This window comes from Rhopalosiphum maidis, chromosome 2, assembly GCF_003676215.2.
Source record: "Rhopalosiphum maidis isolate BTI-1 chromosome 2, ASM367621v3, whole genome shotgun sequence".
Taxonomy (NCBI): Eukaryota; Metazoa; Arthropoda; class Insecta; order Hemiptera; family Aphididae; genus Rhopalosiphum; species Rhopalosiphum maidis.
The window spans coordinates 74,362,764-74,386,717 of record NC_040878.1 but is presented as its reverse complement, the minus strand read 5'-3'; the positions used below and the strand labels follow the sequence as shown (position 1 = coordinate 74,386,717).

Here is a 23,954-nt window from a genome sequence, read left to right as displayed (position 1 = left end):
TCTTTGTCGGTAGAAAAGTTCTTACATAGAAAATAGTATACATACATGGCGATATATGTTTAAACTTCTCCTCCCTGAACTACTACTCTGTTCCGGAGAACTAACATTTTTCATTGTTCAGAGAAAACGGTTCAGTGTCAAGAAAGTAAACCGACAAGTGACTTATTAAAGTACATAAATTTTAGTTATTATGTTTTCCCATAATAATTAACGTTAGTTTCATAAATCTTATTTTAAAAGTTGGACAATCTTAGAATATATTATATTATTAAAGTGAGACTTAATCCCGCTAAATCATACTATAATTTAAAAACTGTTAGAAGTATTCACACAAGCGATATAATATAAAATTTGAAATTAAATATTATATAATTATCACCATTTTATAATAGTATTTAATCGTATAACTGTTAAACTATTAAGTCCAAAGCAATAATTAAATGTGCTCATAATAATAATGTATAACATGCAACTGCATATTAATTAGGTAGGTACCTATTTACTATAAATCATTTTGTTAGACATTTTTTCTAAAATGCATTCTTTGAAACTTTAATTTAGTAATCATAATATAATTTTAAAATCAAAATCTTCTTCTTCAAATAGAAGGTTACAATATTTTAGAACATATTTCACTACACAAATATACTAAATAATAGTTGACCTTCCTCGTGCTTACTTAAAATGTGTACAATTGATTAATATAGTTAAAACCAAACAATATTTATATTTTAGAAAATTTTTAGCCATATTATATTATGTAAAGTGTATTTTTATACTTTATAATGATTCAAATCGGATCGCGGTGAATTGATCTCGAATACAATAATTGATCGTCAGGATAATTGATCATCAAATGATTTTTTTTTCCGTTTTTTAGTTATTTTAAAACACTAGGTATATTTCCGAGTTTTTTTAAATTAATTAGAATATTCAGTCAATTCAGTTAACAATTTGATTAAAAGATATAATAATATATATGTACTATTATTACTATTATACCATTATTATATTATATATTGAAATGTTATAAAATAATAATTTGTAATTTTTTATTGTTTCTCAATGATAGTTAAATGACGATGTTTGGACAAATTGAAATTATTATGAAATACTCACCAGTCACCACATGGGATTATAACTGAATTGGCATCTTAATGCAGCTACTGGCTGTTATAGTATGACGATAACTTCGATAAGCTTATAGTGTCGTTATCGACTTATCGTCATCTATACTCCGTTGGTTGTGTCAATTAATTATTACCGGGACTCAGGACTTTATGTGTTTAAAATTTTAAGATTATGCGCATACATATGCACCAAAAAATATCAAAATATGCGCTTTAATATGCATTTATTATTAATTAAAAAATACATACTTCTTCAAATTTAGTTTAAAAAAAAACAAATCTTGTACATATTACGTACTAAACATTTATATTTTTTACATACTATATTATTAAAAAAAAAATGTCAAACTGTTGAATGGGAGGTCTTTGGATTTTTCAACACTCAGCATCTTCTATATCTAGCAATTATAATTTTTATGTATTAAAAAATAATCATTTTATAATTCTAATTATGAACTTACCTGCGTAAGGTAAGTAAAAATAATATTGTCTTTAGAGCTAAAAATAAAATGGGTTCCCCGTAACGCTATATCGGTGTTATTGCCAAAAAAGTCATGTAGATAAAATTGATTAATTTACTAAAATATGATTTAAGAGCAAATAATTAAAAATTATTTTAAAATATGCAATAAAAATCAATTTATCTTAAAAATATGCATTTGTAGAAAAAAATTCCAAAATATGCAAACATATGCACAATAAACTTTTAAACTTTAACCCCAAACACCACAACACAAATTTGTACTAGATCAGATTTATTTTATTTACTTTCCGAACAAATATGCAAATGCATAAAGTCCCGAGCCCTGGTTATTACTTATGTTTTTCGGTCTATGCTGGTGCGGTATTGACGTATTATGTATATCGACTGTGTTTTTATTGTGTAATAATGAAATTTACAGATCAAAAAAGCAGAAAATAAATAAATTTACAACTAACTCTTCAAATAATTCACTGTGTCAAAATTCTTAAAAACTGAATTCAAGATTCTACACAAGTTGTTTATTCATCTGTATAAAAATATTTAAAATACATTGAAAATATTTTTTTTAATATTTATTTTAAGTTAGAATTTTGATGAAGTTTATCAAAATTTTAAATTACAAACATTTTTAAACTATTTTGTAGTTATAAAAAGTTTTTTTCTATTATAAAGATTTAGAAAATTTAAAACAAGATTTCTCATAAGTATTTCATACTCAATGCCAGTAACTATATTGCAGATGGGCCGTGTGTAAGAGTTAAATAGGGATTTTTTTAACCAAGTACCACCAAGTCATTATTATTTATAAATTAATTTCTTAAATATACATATGATATACTGTACTAATACTGATTATGTTTTAGTGGAAAGTGGAAAAAGTGATAACAATTTTTTAAAAAGTGAAAAGAGTGGCTTTTATTTAGGAATAAAGTAATTACAGAATTTTAAAGTTATTTTAAACTCTAAAAATCTTTAATTCACTAAGTGAAACCTCTTAAGTCCAACTGTGATAAACTATGAAAGTAGATTTGTTATCATATTTATATTTCAATTTTAATAAATCCACTAAATAAATAATAGTTGACTGAAATACTTTTTTATATGAGTGTCTCATAATGATTTTCCTACAAACCACTGATTTATTAAATATAAACTCTTTTTTATTATCAAATTCAATATTTTTATTATAAGGTGATTATACATTTGATTAAACGCAAAATAGAAACGTATCTGATTTAAATGAAAATTTAAAATATAGAAGAGACCAGAGAGTCTGATCCTATGAGTGGTACTCGGTAGTTGCGACGTTTACATTGAAATTAATAAATCTAAAAAGTATATAAAAACAATTATTTCTAATTTTTTATATTTTAAGTTAAAATTTGGACGAAATTACATATTATTTAAATGATGAATATCAATGTTTATTATTTTGTTATAATTTAAAAACATTTTTTGTGAGGACTTAAAACTTTTAAGTTTACTGTAAATTGTAGTTTTAAAGTATATAATATAACAAATGCAACATTTTCTGCAAAATCAACCTATATTAATATTAATATTAAAATATATTACTTTACTTAGCAATATTAAAAAAAAGATGATATTATGAAATGCACTTAGTGATATAGGTTATCGGACAGTCGCTGCTTAGAGTTGTATGTGTAATAATATACAAACAGATTTAAATTTAACACATCCGTTGTAGTGACCCATTCGTACAAGAGTTGTGTACTCTTATTGAAATGTATATATTTGCATTGATTATATATAGTATAGATACGTAATAGAAAAATATTAAACGCTCATGTACATATAAAAATGTAATAGCAACTTTTTTTTATAAAAGTTCGTCTAGATTCTTATTTTACAACATATTATTTGAATACATTTATATATATCCATTTAAAATTAATACATTTTTAATAGGATTTAAAAAATTCTAAAAATGTTTTAATATAATAAAAAGAATACATACCAGATAAAAATATTAAATTCAAAAAAATTAATATCTTCTTTTTAGTATTTAAGCAAAAAAAAAATATTTGCTGGAATTATTTTGTACAGTTTTTCTAAGTAAAAAATTATTTTTTATACATATACTTCTCAATAGTTTATTTATTTTTTATACAAATTAAAAGTTCATTAAATCATTATATCTATATGTCATTTAAAAATATTTAAATTAAATTGTAATTTTTTAGATTTGTATTGAAAGTTAAATTTAAGTTAAAAAAAAAGTTAATTTTTATTATTAGTTATGAAATTATTAAATTTCTGAAAATGTTATCTAATCTAAAAAAATATTATTCAATAGTAATCTTTAGAATATTATTGTGTCATAATATTATCTTCATAGCAAATATTTATTTAAAAAAATTGTGCAATAAAATTGACATCATAGATATTATATATAATTTAGTGATTCAACGGTAAATACTAAAAAGTGAAAATGAAACTATAGTTAAAGTATAATATGATAGTATTAGAAATATTTATGCTAATATTGTCAATATAAAATATAAATAAAATCTATTTAAAAAATAGAACGACAATAATTACATATAAATAAATAAATTACAGTATGAATAGTCTTTTTTTTTAAATATTTCTTTGACATAAGTAGAGGGTATGCACTATATGTAATGGTTAAATTTTTTTTCGGATAAGAAATTAGTATTCATTAAAAATAAAAATGTTTTTTAACTCAGAGCTTATTTATATTTTTGGTATTATAGATACATATTAATCATATTATTAGCAATTGTAGCGTGTTATAAATATTATGTTAAATAATACAATTAATTCATTCATACAAACCAAAAACACACTTAAATTATGTATACTGGAAAACTCAATGTCATATCCTGTATACAACATTATAATGGTTAATAATATATTGTGTGTAGTTAAAAATATTATGTGTTTATACTTTGGAATAGTAAAACAAGTTTAAACCACACAACTAAAACGAGTACAAAAGTGTTTATGTATGGTAAATCAAATTACATTATATTAAATGCATTAACTATACTTTCATTTTTTAAAATCAAATGATATGGTTCATATTTATATATATGTGTAAATTTATAATATATGGACCTTTTGTTAACTAAATAATTTCATAAAACGTCGAAAATTCATATAATATTAATTACTTATTGTTTGACATAAATCAAAATAATTGTGTGTGGTTTATGTGAAAAGTATTGTGTGTAACGGTTAACATTAAAATATGTTGTTTGAAAAAATATGCATATTTAAATGAGTATAATTTCATTATTATAAAAACGAATGATTAAAATCTGAGTGAAAGTAAAATAATTATAATAAATTATTTTTGATAAACATTTTTTTACACATAAAAATTAAAAATCATAATTAAATTACATTACTATATACAAAATTTCTACTGTAAAATTAATTAGATATTCAAACATATTATTAACGGTCGAAGACAGCTTAAGTTTAAATCCAACATATTTCTTTACAACTTTTTTCTTCCAGCTAGTCAAAAGAGTCTGATTTGTGCAGTACATATTTCATTAATAGCGACAAATTTTAAAATTTAATTCAACTATAGTAAAATAGACTTCATAAATATGCATTTTCCATCGTTCTAGTTAATATAATTTAAAAATTTTGGTAGAAAATTAAATTAAATTAAATTACGAGTATTCGACGTAATAGTTCAATTAAAATGTTACTATTTATTTAAAAGTGTATTGAAAGTGATACTATATATATTTTTTTATATAAACGAATAGTTAACTATACAATGCCAATAAGAAATGATAGATAGGAGATTTGTTTTTTTTTTAGCTTAATCTGTTAGTGTTAATAATAAAGTATATTGAATTCCATATACATTTTTCAATTAAAAAAAATAAATACCTATACTGTTATTCACTTATTCATATTGTAAAAAAAAAAAAATTAATCACAATTAGAGTTATTTTCTGTGAGTAAGAATATACAATTTTATTAATTTGTGTTAAGTTAAATTAATTTACATTTTTTATTGAATTGTTCAAAAACTTATTTTCGAGGTTTTTATAATAGTTGATTATTATAATCATAATCATTATAAAAATATTTCAAAGGAGTAAAACGTTTATTACAGTATATGTATATAATTTGAACAAACAAATTATGTATTATTTATTCTGCACCATTTGGATACCAGACGAATCGTACCAATCAAGCTCTCAACGACGAGATTAAAGCACAAAAAAGTGCTATTTTTTTTTTTTTTTTATTATTAAACGCTCAATAGAAATGTTCGTGTGTATACATCTGTTGTGGGTGTGTTGGTGCGTATGTATGCATTATGTATCTTATGCACGTATAAGTTAATATATGGTGACAGAAGCGCATAAAAATGGCAATTTCAGAGTGCGGTCGTAGACGCCGGCAATAACCAGGCTATTATAGGTGTAGCTCAAGTCGTTAAAATATTAGCATTTTATCTTCCGCACACGTATAATTGTTTTTGACCTACGACTGTAACAATCGGAAAAAATAAAACCATTTCCAAACGTGTCTCTTCGCACTGCTGCCCCTCGCGTCTATACGCCGATGATGCGATGGCGGGCTTTACGATCGAAAAACAACCAGCCAGCCTGTAAAAAAACCGAATGCTAACGAAAAAAAACATTTTAAGTTCACTTTAATGGTCGACACTTACTGTAGCGACATTATATAGGCCATTTTGTAACCAGGCGAGCTCGACTAAATTGACAAGCATCGACTAGAAAAAAATAAAATAAAAACTGATACGACTACAATCAGAAGTTTTGAAATTTTTCCTTAGGATGTGTGAATTTATTTCTACAGTTATATGATTAATATTATTTATTAAATTTTTTAAATATTATATTAATATATATATATATATATATATTAATATCGCTGTGGTAAACTATTTAAATACTGTGATAAGAAATACATAAATATACATTCACTTAACTAGATCACATATAATCACTGACAACAATTAAAATATATAGCTATATGTACGTATACACCTTTAGTAAATGGCATAAAAAATACATTATGCTTAGTTTATTTTTTATTTTTACTTTTTAGGATTTAACACTTACTTTTTGTAGGTGTGGGTTGAAGTAAAAAGGTTTTTGAATATTAGCTTAGGAAGTTAGTGTCTTAAAAGAAAATATGTTTTATTTATGTATTTTTTTATAGTATAAAAAACTTAAAACGGCTTTTAAATATTTTAATTCCAGGTATTTAGTAAATAAGTATTATGGAGTAACCGTGTTTCAAATACTCGTAATTCTACTACTGCTTGTTTGGAATGGCCGTTAAGTAAAACATTCTAACCGTGTACTACCTATTACGTGCTACTAGCACGGCCGGTATGTTGACAAACATCTTGAAACTTTTGTCAAGAGGGTTAAAAGGGTGGTCATTTGTATTTACCTTTTACACCACTATTTGACTGTACAATTAATATGTAGGACATCTAAGGCCTTGATTAAGCTATTTATAAAACACATTAAATTGTTTTAAAAATATTTGTAAAATACATATTAAAATTAGCATTAATATGCATTTTTAAAAATCAACTAGTGGATTGATATCGATTATAAAGCATTGTAATTTACTGAAATGACTATCATATGGACACTATTTATATTAGAATTAGTTATAATATTTTTAAATTATCAGCTCGGATTATGTGAGAAAATATTAGATAATATAGAGTAGTAATAATAATAATAATAATAATAATAATAAATAATAATAACAATGATTTTATATATTATATTTACTTATCGTACCTTACGTACTTTTTCAGGGTCAAAACATTATTTTTTAATATATTTCTACAAACATAACTGTACAAAAGGATAAAAAAAAAAATGTTTTTTAATATTCATATATCTATATTCTGGTGCACTTATGACATACATTCTTGAATACTTTTATTCTTCGTATTTTTAATTATGTTAATGGTTTTAGAAATAAAATTACTTCTATGAGTTAATTGATATCGATTTTTTGTATTATTAGAAAGTAATGATTAGGATTTTAGTTAAAAGATAAAGATTTCCTAACAAATATTAAATATTAAATTTACTATTTAAATAATATTATATAATTTTAGATATATGTACCAGTTGAATAATTGTCTTCGAATATTGCGAATACAACGTAAATAAAAAGTCTAAAAGTATAAGCATATAAAGACCTTGCATAAAATATTATGAAAAACGTGTCATAAAATGATTTTGGTACCCTTTTTTAAAACAATTGTTGTTATTTTTAAAAGGTTATTAAAATTATAAATATTTAAATTTAAAAAAAAAAATTCAATCGAAATGCTAGTAGGTATAATTAAATATATTATGATACATTATCTACTAATATATCATAGGTTCAGATTTTTAATTAAAAATGTTGTTTTAATTAAGGCGATTCAATGGAAGCTGGATGAGTAATTGAGTTAAGATAATAAAATTAAATTTTAAGATCCTTTGATGAATATGGTTATAATTTTTATAACTTCCAAGTGAATAAAAATATGAGAAATACTGAAAAAAAGCCAGTTTGTAGGACAAAAAAAGTTTTTAAAAAAACTTATAAAACTTCAAACGATAACTGTATTTTTTACACGGTTCAATGTAAATTACCAATATAATAGGCGTCTTTTAAATTTTTTAAATGAAAAAAAAAATTGTTAAAGTTTATTTCTTTATCAATATACTTAATTACTTTTACTGAAAATTAAACGCCTAATTAATACTCGTCGACATACAACCGGAGTAAAATTAAAAAAAAGTACAATTATTTTTAAATTTATTTTAATATGCATATAATATAATAACTTATAAGTATTGTATAATATTATTAGTTATATTAATGTAATAATATAATAATTCGAAAACTTAAAAAAAAAACAACTAAATTATAATAGATCAAAATATATCATTTCACTAAGTAACTGAACTATTTATTAACATATTTTTATTAGGTAGGTTTAACCCCATTTAAAGGTTAAATATAAAATATAATTTATTTATAAATAGAAAATATATTTATAAGCAAATTATAAAGCATAACAAGGTCATTAAAACATATTACTTATAATATATATAATATATATCATTTTGAATATAACTATTTGATTAATTTATTTCCGTAAAATTATATTTAATTTCTTAACTGTTAGCATCGAGTAACTAAACACTAGTGTGTTTTTTATTTTTTGAATAAAATATTAAACATCTAAATTAATATTTTTACACACTATTTTCATAAAATTTAACTATACATAATTACATTTGATAATCGTACAAAGAAAATAATCTAATAATTTTGTATTTCATTGATTAAAAAGACGTCAAGTATAGCTAACTGCTTTGCTATAGTTTTAGGTAGGTCTCGTGTAGACGTTTATAACTGTACATTATTACCATCGAATAGGTAATTATAATGGATATGTTAAATTTGAATTCAATGATAGATCACATATTATACGACGATAAAGGATTCAGATCAGAGGTGGTTTTAGATTCTAAACGTAGCGATGAATATATTTATTTTATATTGATATGTATTTTTGTGCCTGAAAATATTCTTTTTAGTAAAAAAAAATGTTATGAACTTAAACTTCCATGAATAATTTTTTTATGTTGTATCTAGTTTGTACTTTTAGGAAATCAAAATAGAAAGTTATCAGTACATTTTAAATATAATTGGAAAAAAACTATAAAAGATGAAATTTATTAAAATTTTTAAATTATTATCAAAATAATTGTTTGGTAAATCTTAGTCACTAAAAATTAAAAATATAGATCATTTTAAATTAGAACTATTTTTTATTGTATACCTATAACGATTTATCATTAAATTAATATTTAGCACATCCATTACATAGTTTACTTAATGAAGAAGTTACTCGACTCATATTGCCCAGCAGAGCGGTTTCCTTCTATCCTCTTGTTTTCAGTAATCCCTGATTATTTTAAAATGTACTAAGAATTTTTTACTTTTGATTTCTAAAATGTAAATTAGATAAGAAATTATTAACAATTTAGAATTCATATAATTGTTTTCTATTATAAATTAATTTGCATATAATAGATGCACAATATACACGTTATTGTAAAATCAATATATTTATCGTTTTACTCAAAATCTAAAATGTAATTGCATTAGTAATAAAATATTATATAAATACCAATGATTTGTATTTTGCTTATTAAATATTTATTTTTCCGGTTGTTCTTTTAGAACTACTAAATAACAATTAATTTATCCCAACAATCATATAACAAATTACTTATTATATATTCAAACCACAAGGTGTATTGTGTTATTTGACATTTTATGTCTTTGCTTTGGCACATTAAAATAAAAAACCATCACGAAAAAGTGTCCACGAAAAGCGTTACGTAATTGTCATGGATACCACGGTTGCTATGGATACCACAGTTGTCATGGAGACACCGGTTTAGGTGTATATATGTATTCGTTGTTTTGTTAGTCTTGATTTAGCCATCGGCGTGAACACATGTTGTGGATATGGATTCGGAAGAGTTTCGTGTAAGTTTATTTTCGATACTCCTTTCTCGTCGCACATAACTGTTGAAGAAAAGTATGAACAATTCATACGTACCAATGGATCGAACGACGAGATGAACGTCGAACTGATTATCAAAGGACAACCAACGCTAAATGACGTCATATGACGTATAGGTAGGAAAGTAGACATAAAATGTCTCACTTAACGCGGACTCGTATGCGTTATGATTTTTAAATTAAGATTGAACATTTTATTTTATTTGGTCCTTCCACTTTAACCGTGGTCGTCCCAAAGATGAAATTATTAAAGGTTTTAAAAATTAATAAATAATTGATAATTACTTAAATATAATATAAAACAAAAAATGTTTTACCTAAAAAGGTCATCAATATAATTTTATGGAATCAGCACCCTGTATTTTGTTGCGGTTTATTTAGATATAAACTTAGTATTCTAGTAGAAAAAAGTTTAGAAGCATTTGTGTAGACAAAGATAATCTATAAGACATTATAACCTATATCTCTTGTCTTCATCTTTCAAGCATATAATGCAGCAAAATGTAAATCAATGTACAGCAAAACTAATTTTAGAGAAAAAATATAAATATTAGAGTGAGATTTATACATTTTAAAATATAATACCTATCTATTTTACATGGACAAATGGTTATAGCTCACTTTAAAGTAAGGATATTAATAAAATACTTTAAGTAAAATTTAGCCTTATCCGATTATATAATTTTGCAATTGGGTGTATATTGTGAAGTCTTCTACAATGCTCATCCATCATTATTCAAAACTACTTCAGAAATAATATTTCTTTGTATAATTTAAAAATATGATATGAGTTGAAAAACAAATAAATGCACTATTTATAAACATGTTTAATTCAATAATAATTTACAAAATGCATAATAAGCATGTAGTTTTATTCTAATCATGATTTGATATTTTAATATTAGTATTTTAATACTGTATTTTAAAATAAATTTATTTAACAACTTAATTAGTTAACCTATAAAACAATAAAAAAATATTTGAAAATAAATATTGAACAGATAAGATCACAAGATAGTCAAAGTTTTTTCATATCTTATATAACTCGTATTTATATCTCTTGAGAAAAATACACTAAATTTTTTACATTTTATTTATTCGTGTGTATTGTTATTCATCTAGATAAGTTCTATTCCTACATAGATAACAAAACGAAAACTATACATTACTTGTGACTTTTAGACCGAACAAGATTGCTAGTGGATCGAACCTTTAACAAGGCCGCAATAAAAATAAATCCATATAGGTAGATAGACGAGTAGAAGAATAAAAGAAAAAAAACATTCAGAAAAATAAAGACGCAGTTTATATCGATAAGGACTATACTTCTGGGATGCGTAAACTAATATTGTATTTGATGTAAAATCTTCAATTGTTACAATCTGGTTAAAACTCAATATAATTTTATGATAAATTAGTTTTTATATTTAATAGTTGGTTATGCAAATAAAGTAGTATTTAAATTTTGTTTATTAATTTATTTATTTTTTTACAACAATTTAATAATCTGATTTAAATGTTCATTAATTGAACAACATAAATATCATTCGTATTTTATTTTAAAGATGTTTTATAAAAATGCTTACATAAATATTATCATATTAAAATTAACTACAGGTTAATGTATCGGATGTGTGCTTAATCATCTTAATATTTGTTTGTATGTTTTGCTGTTTTGAAAAATATAATATATTTATTTGAAAGTAATTTATTTTTCTAGATACGACCGTAATCAATCTTCTCTTAATTTAATTTTGTTTGACGGTTTCCAATTATGGCAAACTTATAATGTCCATCTACAGTTTCATACTTTTATAACCAAACATCAAATATATTAATTTTTACTTTTTCTTAGTAACTCAACTGTTTTTACAAATATGTTTACATTAAAAATATGTTTCAAATTGACAGAATCATAATTATTAAAAACTTTGTTAATTGTTATAGTTATTAATTTATTTTAGATCATTTAAATCTTTCATGTAACCACAAAGGTTCTTTATGGCAACATTTATAATAGGCTATTTGTACGACATATAACATAAACTACTATCACACGTACAAGTAACAAAAAAAAAAAAAAAAACAACTGACGCTATTAAGAATGACAAGGGTTTTTTTTTCTATGTACACAGTTAGTGGAGAGTGTTTCATTACCTAATGCAACAAGCTCTGGAAGTTACTTCATCAACAATTATCTAGTTTGAAATCATAATGAGTTTAAACAGTTTTTTTCTTCTTAAGATTCGTTGTCTCCATTTTTTATTGTATGATTTCAAACATACAAATGCATTGAGCAAACTATTGAGTGTCCTGAGCACTTAATTTTTTTGCTTTACTACGATTAATAATATATTTTTTTTATATACTAAGAAAATTATACTAAAAATCTGATGAATACAATAAAATATAACAAATCAATAAGGCGTATTAATCTATATATTTAAAATGATGTTTTTGCTTTTCTTTGGAATTTTTCTTATTAAAGGTTTATTAGATTCTAGAAAATCAAAAATATCGATAAACACAATATCCCGCTGGCTACTAGTCACTTGGTTTTCACTAGTTTGCTGGTATACCATTGTAGTGAAAACGTTCGTTATCACTTTTTATTATCAGGTTGTAAATAGCTAGCGCAAAATGGTCTAGAACGGTTATTAATGCAGTCGTTTTATTTACTTTTCTATTTCTTGGACCGTCGTCAATTTACCATTTCATACTCTCTTATTTTTCACGTCTGCGAAATTAATACGTTTTTTTCCTTATCTTTGTCGTTACAAAAATCGACGGGGCGTATGTGCGACAATGAAATAGTTTTAATCCAATATATTGAGGGAATGAGGAAGACAATGAGGAGAATGGGCGCAAAGGTATTATCGGGTATACCTATCGGAAAACTGAGCTCGTTATTTAATACGATTGAAAACGGCTCGGGAAATGCAGCAGGCGAGAATAGACTGCCTAAAAGATAATCGAAAAACGAATGGTCAACATTCGTTAAGCGGCACGGGGGATTTTCTAATTCAGTGAGATGTTATATGATTGTCATATTTTACCAATTTTTGTTTTTTTACTTTATGGTAGTTTATAATATTTTTTATATTTTAAAACATAATTTTTACAATGTTACATTATGATAATCAACATTTAGTTATATTTTTTTATTTGTTGTTCGATTTAATTTATTATACGAAAATGATTGGCTTGGATACATTTTAGTTTCAAGTAAATAATTTATTTACCTAAATTAAAATAGCTTAATTATTTTTATAATACATTTCTATGGTACACTCATTAAACTACAAATTATAATACCATATATTATAACAACTTAAATAATATAACTTACTCAAATACATATATAATATATGTAGGTAAATTTCAAATAAATTACTAAATTAACATAGTTTTATAGCATAGGATTAATATTTTAGAGTAAAATGTTTTTAATTTAGGTATAATTATTAATTAAATTTCATATGGCACTATGTAAAATAGAAACTATTTAAATATAAAAAGATGAAAAAACTTTAACTTAAAAAGAATATAAGAAGAAATTTTAAACTAAAAACATAGCAATAAATCAACTGGGAAATACAATTTTATTATGATGAATATCAGTATTACACTGTGGTGTCGTACATCAAAGTTATTATAGTTAATTAAAGAGTATGTCAAAAGGAAATGTATTCAAAATATAAGAATAAAACACATCTTTTTCCGTATAATATATTTTTGTTTTTGGACTTGAGCTACTAATAATTCATATTGGTATTTTGTTTAACACAGCACAATTCTTATAACGATCAAGCACATTTGTTAACTTAATACTTATCATAATAAACTTTAAATTATTGAATTAAAACATAAGCTTAAGCTATAGAGTGTTGTGAAATTATAAAATTTTAAAGCAAAAGTTTTCTGAATGCGAATTAAGATCAAAATATTATTTGTACAATAGTTAAGTATTACGACATTATATTTACAATGAAATACCACTCACGATTTAAATGTCATTTCATTTCATATTTTTATATATTGGAAGGCTAATATGATTTTGAATTCATATTTTAGGATATATTTGTTTGTTTAAATATATTTTAAGAATTATTGTTTGTCTTAAAGATTTATTGTTTGTTTCTCATAAACAATGAAAATATGTTTATGGTATATTGTATAGTATTTCGTTTTTTTTTTTCATAATAATATGGCTTTGGTTCAATAAAATGAATTATTAAACAAATAAAAAAACATTTTTATGATCTACTGTAGCTACTTTAATAAACCGCGAAGAAAGATGTTAACACATCGTACAATAATATATTTTATGATGATGCTTCTCGTGTAATGTTTTGTTCGATTTTAAATGAAGTTTAAAATGATTGTTGAAATGTCTACGATGTAAGAAAATTCGTCAATTAAATTGCGATTTTATAAGACGTGTCTAATTGTGTTAGTAATCCTAACCAAATCTTAAAAAGATTATGTTTTTGTCAACGTATTTTCAGATACTACAGATATGCATATCGTAGGGACATCGGTCCTATAACATAGGCTATAAAGTATGAATTCTGATGAGAGTAGGTGACCACAAGGGTTAGTTTGATATTACTACAAACAAAATGTTCGTCGATTAATAATTACTTGAACACAAAACGATAGATGACAGGAATCCGTCGATGACGCCGCCTATCTGAGCGTCAAAACGTTGTTAACGGTACAATAACCATAGTGATGAGCTATAATAATAACAACATTATGAAGGCCTCGTGAACGCAAAACCGATCTACGGATTATACTCTACTCTCTCACTGCCGTAAACCCTTTTCATTATTGGGTTTCGTATCGTTTTACATCGATTGTGGACTGGCCACCCGACAAGCATACAAACATGGTCCATTGTGATTGAAACCTTTGTTTCTATTTTGTTAGCGTGTTTTAAAACTCCATTTCACTAGTATTTACCTAGCTATTATCGATAGGTACTCATATTATATAAGCCTTCCAATCAAAGGACGCGACTTGAAAAACCATAGACGGTTTTGTTTCGATGTAACCAAAAAAAAAAAAAAAAAATAAACATATCAGCGCCCGATTATTTTATTATAAATGACACGCATTTAAGTACTACGCATGATATATTAAAATTAAAAAAAAAAATTTTGGATATCTCGCATAATAATGATCATTAATTTGATTTTTTTTTTATTATTATTTAGAGTGATTAATTGTAATACCAACTCGTTCCGTACAATGTATTTTAATCGTTCCACTTAAGTCTATAGGTATGTATATAAAACGTATGTGAAATTTAAATGTCGGTTTACCATTCACGTGGATCATTTAGTATAATTTAATTACACTTACAATAAATCGTACATTGTTGGGCGTACTTATTATTACCTAGTCCACAAACGAGGTGTGAAATAAAATTAAGAATGTTTAGGCGTCCTTATAGCTAACGACGTATAACACGAAATGATTTTATAATTTATTTTAATACTGATACATTTGTCAATAATTAAGTTATTAAATGTGCGATATAAACAACGAAAATTCTAAATAAATGAAGAAGTAAGCGAAAGGGATTAAACCTATAAACTGTGAGTTGAATATTTGTCCTGTTTTCAATATGCAATTATTTATGTGACATTAAAATAAGTGATTGCAAGTACAAAGTGTGCTATACGATATAGTATGACTAGTATGAGTATTAAATATGAAAACTGTAAATTTAATACATTTTTGTAAAACTTTATTCTGGTTAACATCATAATGCATATAAATAGGTAATAAAATATTTTGATTTTTTTTATATAAATAAGTGTTAGAGAAATGCTTGTTAATAATTATTATTTTTACTATACAAATTTAATTTTGTAAACATATACATTATGTATACGGCAATAATAATAATAATCACAAGAAATATAGATATTTTTACAAAATAATGCATTGAAAATGATCGAAAATATTTATTTTTGGAAATATTTATATGTGTGAGTGCATAGTCGTATTTTTTCTATACAAAACCGGAAACTCGTTATTAAGAATATAATAATTTATGTCAGTTTTTATGGTTATATTAATTGTAAAAAAGAAATCACAAAAATTGACTCAGAAGAGCTATTATATTTTGTTATTCATACGTTGAAATATTACAAGTTAAAATAAACACTGTTACAGTTGTATTCGATCAAATTGAAATTCTTACACATAATATTTGTTCAACGTGAAAATAAAATAAAATATAATTTATAACTAAAATTGCTTGAAATGGAAATGTCCGTGTTATTATTTAATAATACGTAATCCAAATGTTTTAAAGTACAAATAACTATAATATTATCATTGATATATATTAATTAATTATATGGTATATGGTTAATGTCAATACATGATCATTTGCATACCCTTAATTAAAATAGTTACAGATATAGTGTGCATCATAATAATCAGTGATAACATTCCTTTTCACATAGGTACCTATACATTATTTGTAATCAACACATATGTACTCGAAAAGCGCTTTTATAAAATTAGATATTTTTTAGAAAAGATGTTGGTAGGTTATTACCATATGATTATATTTTTATTTTACAGATAGTTATAAAAATTTTAAAATAATATATAATAACAATACAATCAAAATATTATATAATTGGGTAAAAATAAATTATATTTAAAATCACGTTTCTTAGCTGCAGGATGGGTTTTGTGTTTTTATCATTATAATATAACTAGGTGGCGCTTACTACGTGTTTCATTTACAAACTTGGTGCGATACGTACATTTTAAAACGGGAAAAAAATGAAAATACTTTTTTTTTAATCTTTTATCCTAGGAGATTTTGTCCATTAATATCAAGTACAAAAACCAAATAATAAATAAATACAATTTATTATTCAATAATAATAATTGTCATTACATTGCGTTAATACATTTAATGGTTTTTATAAATAATTGTACATTTCATTTTAATTTTCTTTACTTTTCCGATTTTTTTTATTTATATCATACTTATGCCTGAAAATATAAATTTTTCATCAACATATTGAGATAATATCTTAATATATAATATATTTATTATAATTATTTATCAACTTATTTCTAGTATTGTATGATGATAAATGTTAAATGAAGAACTTGCCTGCATCTAAAATAAAATGTTTTTGTTATTTTTGCTAGTTTCATATATAATGTGTGAGTATATAGAATGTAGTACTGTAATTTTGGTATCATAGGTATAGTAAATATTAAATAATATTACGAATTTTACTTTAATACGGAACGATTATGTTTATGTTATGAATCACTTATAAAGTTTTCATTGAAGACTATATTATATATTTTTAGGATTTAGCATAAGTGGAGTACTGCAATAAGTTTAAATATCATATCTTTATATAAGTTAAGAATTAAACTAATTTATTTATTAGTATGAATATAACAATATCTTAAAGTAATATTTATAAACATTTCAACTATGGACATTTTCCATCAATATTTGTCAATGTGTTAGACAGATACTGCAATCATAATATTATATTTAATATTTAATATGAAATACAAAAAATATTAAAATGGCAGTGTTTGAATATTTTATAACATATGCCTACGACTTTTATTTCTATTTTTATTATAATTATTTTCACTATTTATCTCTGTATTCATTATATTATTATGACACAGTAAGCAAAGGCGTACCTGAATAACTTTTTTTATTTTGGTAGTTGGAGAGGTGTTAAGTTTTTTAATATTTGGTATGGATGGAGTTATTAAAATAGGAAATTATTATTTATTGTTATATTTTTGTTTATTATCAATATTTTTATCGACTATTTTAATAATATAAACACTATTTTTAAGGAAAGCTTATTCCCCCCTCACCACCAAAAAAAACTTCCTTGATACTAGAAAACTAATTTACAAGTAAAGAAGCCACCCACATGGAAATGTCTCCACTTGTAATAATGCTGTGAAATTAGACTACAAGTTTATTCTATACAATTATAATATTTACATATTTACTAAGATTATATTATTTCTAATAATACCTATATTAGGTTTTATTTAATATATAATATATATATATATAGAATCGTTTTAATATTTTGATAATTTTTAAAAGCTGTGTCTGACATATGTCTATTGCAATTTTTCAAATTGAAGATCAATTGTTTAGTTGTTAATAGAATGTTAAAAGAAATTATTTCTAAGAACGGCATTCCCTTCTGCAGAATATTAGTATCCATTAAGGCATTCTAGTGGAACATTCATTTAAAATTATAGATATTGTAAACTTCAAACAGCTTGATTTATACTCAAGGGCATTCTAATCATAGTTGAGTCTGAAAATGTGGAGGGTAGTAAGTTTACTTTAATAAATTAATAATGCATACTCCAAGAGTATCGATCTATATTATTTTAAAGTTATATTTGAAATTATTTTCATTTTTAGAATATAACAAAGTAAAAATATTCCTTAAAAATTAAAATATTTATTTATATATATTTGGAAGTAAACATAACATCAAGAATACTACTTAGGTACTAAATATTAATAATAATGTAATCAGAGTATGCAGTTAATGCCATTATTGATATATATATATTTTTTTTTGAGAGAGAGAGAGAGAAAATCCAAACGAAATTAGTAGTAAAATTTTTATACATTTTGATAAATATTTTAGTTAAGACTATATAGGTGCAGTTCTGCAGATAATATTACCTATTTATAAGTATGCATTAATATTTGAAATGAAACTGTATTAATATTAGTTTTATATTTAATTATATTCATTTTTACATCACTGTTTTAATTCTAATAAATACTTGAATTTTTAATAGGGTTTTTATTTTTTTAAATTATTTGTAAAACAAAATGTTTTCATTTCATATTCTTCCATTAAATTTTTTGATTTAATTTTCTAAAATTTCTCTTTTTCTATAAATTTTGTAAATTAAAAATATTATTAGTGTAATACGCAGAAAAGTTACCTATTTAAAAATAAATACATTTTACATTCAACTGAGGAAATCATAAAAAAGTATATTTTTTTCGTATTCGTAAAGTTATATTACAAGCTTTTGTTAAATGTTTAATTGGATTATATATTTATACATAATATATTTATGAATTGTATTAACTTTTATGAGCATTATAACGAGTGTAAATCAAATAATTTAAAATTATACATGTGTGATGAAAAAATAATGGTCATATTATACTCTTGTATTATATTGATTAGTTTAGTTACTACATTTAACACAATTGTTTAATTTAATATATTAATATATTAATATACCGTTAAAATATTTTTAAAAAAGAATACTTTAAATACTAAATTTTCATGGGGGTTTACTTTGTATACAGCTCACAACAATACGATTTTTTTCATTCAATTAATTTGTTGAAATACAAAAAAAAATAGTCGCTATTTTTTTTTAAATTCAAATTAAGTCTTATAGCATTTTTAGGGGTTCCACAAAGTTTGCCAAATACAATTTATAGATTTATTGATACTTACCCTATCTGTATAAGATTGAAATTATTTAAAAATTGTTGTGTCTAGGTAAGGAATACATTTCATTGGTATTGAACATTGGATCGACATTTTATTGACCAAACACCATTGTTTAAAATATATGTTTCGAATGTATAAATTATTGAATAATAAAATTTATTGTACCGAAATCTTGAACAAAATATTGCTTTTAATGTTTTATGTTTCTCGTATGTACCCATGGTCTAGTTTATTTTTATGTTCAATCTCGCAAACAAAATTATAGTTTTAATGTTCTCGTAAATATATTTCATTGTTATCTCGTAATAACTCATGTGTTATTGACTTATACATGCTTAACTACGTTATTTACGTATTACCAGCTAATTGGAATATATTATTCGTTGTCACATTATCAGTAATTAAATTTAACAAAGAAACATAATATGTATGATAATTTATTATTGATATTGCCAATAACATACACTTACCTACATATGCTATAAATTTAATTATAATTTATATCTGACGACTTTTGTAAAAGCTTTTATAAAAACATAAAATATTATTATTTATTTAAAGTAATACACTATTATAACTTAGCGATCATATTTTTACAATTTTTAAAGACAGGATTTTTAAAGATAATATTAAAAATTTTTCTTTATTAAAACAAAACTATTTTTCGTCGTGTATCTACCTAATTTCAACTTTAACCTATTTCGTCCAGCTGAAAATATGGTATACGCATACGCAAAGTATGCGTAAGTAATAAACCAGAATAATTAAATGTATGTTACGAACATTTTAAAATAAGACGTTGATTTTTCTTAAATTATTTCAAATAACATCTTAATTCCTAATAAAAAAACAAAACCAAAACTGTACTTTGGTATTCACTTTGACCTATATCTCACCTTATCATGATCATATCATTATGATTTTACTGACTGTAAAAAAATTACACTTAATTATGTGATCTAGACTTAAAATTTTGTATGGACATAACTAAACTGTTTGTAGTATATGCTTCCAAAATTAGAGATTTTCTAAAAATTAAACTAAAAATAATAATTATAGTCACTGTTTTATAGATAACTTAAGCTTTTTTTTATAGTTTTTATAGCAAATACTTACTTTTAAATGTATAAAAAAAAATCGATAAATAATAAATGACTCAAAATTAAATATTTTTAAATATGTTTGTTTGCTTAATACAGCATAACAGTATATTTTATTATTTGAAACTACTAAAGTAGTTTATACTTTATTTGTGGATAATAATATCACATGTAACATAAATAGTTTTTATGTTATAAAAGTGTTTAAAAGATATTAAAAACCGCGTATATTGCTAGTCATGTATTTATATAGTACCTACCTATGTAATGAATAAAATATAATGCATTTTGTTTTACTTTTGGCACAAGAAAATAACCGTTAATATATTAATTATATATATGTAGTTAATTTGAAAGTTAGATAAGGTACAGTTTAGATTTTATGTATTAAATAAATACCTAAAATATTGTTATTGTAAATATTTAGTTTTGTCAATGACTTTTGAATCAAGTATTGTAATCATGATAGTTATACATTCTAGTTGTAAGGTAAATAAACAGATCTAAATAATATGATGTTAATAATTTACACAATTGAGTTTATCAAGTACAATAATGTAGTAAAGAGTAAAGACTCAACAATTACTTAATGACTTAGTAGATACGTTTATTTCTATCAAGTTCGATTTGCATGATGTTTTAAATTATATTTCATACACTTATTAGTTCGTAATAGAGTAATAGAGATGTTTTACTGTATGTGCAGATGTAATGTATTTAAAATACTACCTATGTATTATATTTTGTACGATTAATAAATGCTAAATTATATTTTTTGAAATAGTCCAATTTGCTTTAGTTTGAATATAATTTAATATAATTTAAACTGCACAAGGAAATTAATTAGTTTAAAACTCGATAACACGATTCGTGGGAGACCATAAATGCAACTACAGGAAAGTTCTAACTTTTGCAGTAATTATTTTTGTCGTATTATAATTTTTATATATTTAAATGAAATTGAAATATTAACGTACATTATTTTTAATTGAAACGAGTTTTTTTAGTTGTCAGGGAGATGGTAGATCGCGATATCAGCCACTTACTGTGACTGTAAAGGGCGTGTGACTGTATCTTTGTAGTCACAAGTGACTGATGGAAACGAGACTTATTTCAAGGTGTAAAAAGTCGTGATCGTAGTTATGGTCGTCTCAACGTTTATCGTCGTGGCTTTTGCCACGCGAGCTATTACCGCACGATGTTTTTGAGGAAATAAGGAAGTAAAGGCAAGAGAAGAGCATCCAGTGGAACCAGATGGTTTTTATACGTCAGATCGTTTATTCTCATTACAAGCGGCCATTTCGTTGATCGACCGTCTCTCCCTCTATCTTTATCTACATCTCACCTTCTACTTTTCTCCTTCTCTCCCATCAAACGCTGTTCGCCATCTGTATTTTCTCCGGTCTCGTCACCCATCTTCCTCTCCGCCACACATTATCTCTCTCCTTCACACACTTCCTTTGCACCGCCGGTGGCTGTACTTTCCGCATTCCCGTACACCACACACATCCATCGGATTCACTGCAGTGGTGTTGAGCGGTGGAGGGAATTCGGCCTGCTAACACGGTGGAACAACGGTAGCCAAAAAACAGGTGGGCGGCAAAACGGGTGAAGTCATATCGTCCCGCCAGTCCCGAATTATAGCCATATAGAAACTTATTTACGGGTCCCATAAAAACTACATTAACCAAAGAGTTACGAACCAACGGTGGCAGTCGGCAGTTGTGGCTTTAAGCCCAGTATGAACTACAGAAGACCGACTGAATCGTCTACTGATATTCTTACACCAAACACCACCGATAAACATAAACACTTCGTTGTTTTTACCATGTATCACGGTGAATATTGTAATAATGCTCAGCGTGTTACACATATTATGTGAATTTGAGAGGTTATTTGAATCCATCACCGATTTACGTGTCTGAACACGTTTTCAAACGGGCATCATTGATATAAGTAAATGTGTTTTGAACTTTGAAACATCCCTTGAGAAATCCAAATAAAGTAAAACGCACGCTGTTTAACGATTGAATGCGGGGAGATAGATTTTCGTGACATTTTCCTCTTTGAGGTTACATTAAAGCGAGTTTAGATTTTTCGTTCAAATAACAAAACTGAAGAATTGAGTTTTCTATTACATTTTCTGATAGCGATGAAACAAATTTTTACATTTTAAAGTTGAGTTTTTTTATTAATAAACAATAGTTTTCTTGGTAAAAAATCCATAGGTTTCAATTTAATATTTTATTTCATTATTTGTGATTTTATAGAATATTAAAATGTTTATGGTTCAATGTTTGACATATGTATTATTATTATTAATATTCAATAAGATAAATTTGGTATGAACTTACAATAAAAATCAATATAATATTTTGTTAACTAACAGATCAGTCGTATTTTAAGCTGAAATTAAAAATTCAGTGTAGCACAAAAAATATTTCTACATATATTCAAGTCACGGTTTATGTAAACTTATTGGAGTCATACATTTTACTATACAGAATAATTCAATAAATGATATTATAATAATTAAGTACTCATTGTGCCTAATTTATTTCTTCTTTTGGCTCGACATAATATTATTTACCAGCTGGTCTGTCTGGTATTTGAGTTTCAAAGCAGTTTTTGTCCGTTGTTTATCCGTTTGTTTGTTGATTCGTCGACGTAATTTATAGGAGACTTGGTGGAGTGAACGGTAATTTGGAATATTTATCTGGTGCGCAGCGTTTAAAAGCACTGTGCGTGTCTAGAATTAAATGATAGTGAGTGCATCTACAACCCGCATACTTGGCAATTAAGTTATAACGTGATATCGTGCATAATATTATGACATTGAGATATACAAGTATACGCGTACTGTCTACAGAGTCGTGCGCAATAGTGTTATTGTATGTGTATTCGTTTTAAATTTTATTTGATAATACATATCTAATAAAATGTATAATCTGTTGTGATGAACATAGTTCCGACGTAAGTCATTTTACACAACATTCAACAAAAACTCATTTATTTTATTATTCTATAAGCAGAATTTTTAGTTAGTGATTGTATATTTTTTTTAATGCTAATAATAATTGTATGTTTATTTATCGTCATAAATTGGATA

General features: G+C 24.4%; 1 protein-coding gene across 1 annotated transcript in view; it reads left to right on the top strand.

Moving 5' to 3' along the window:
• Positions 1 to 23,954, top strand: part of LOC113553628 (lachesin-like) — a 116,120-nt gene that overhangs the window by 1,034 nt on the left and 91,132 nt on the right. The gene's annotated exons all lie outside the window — the stretch shown is intronic.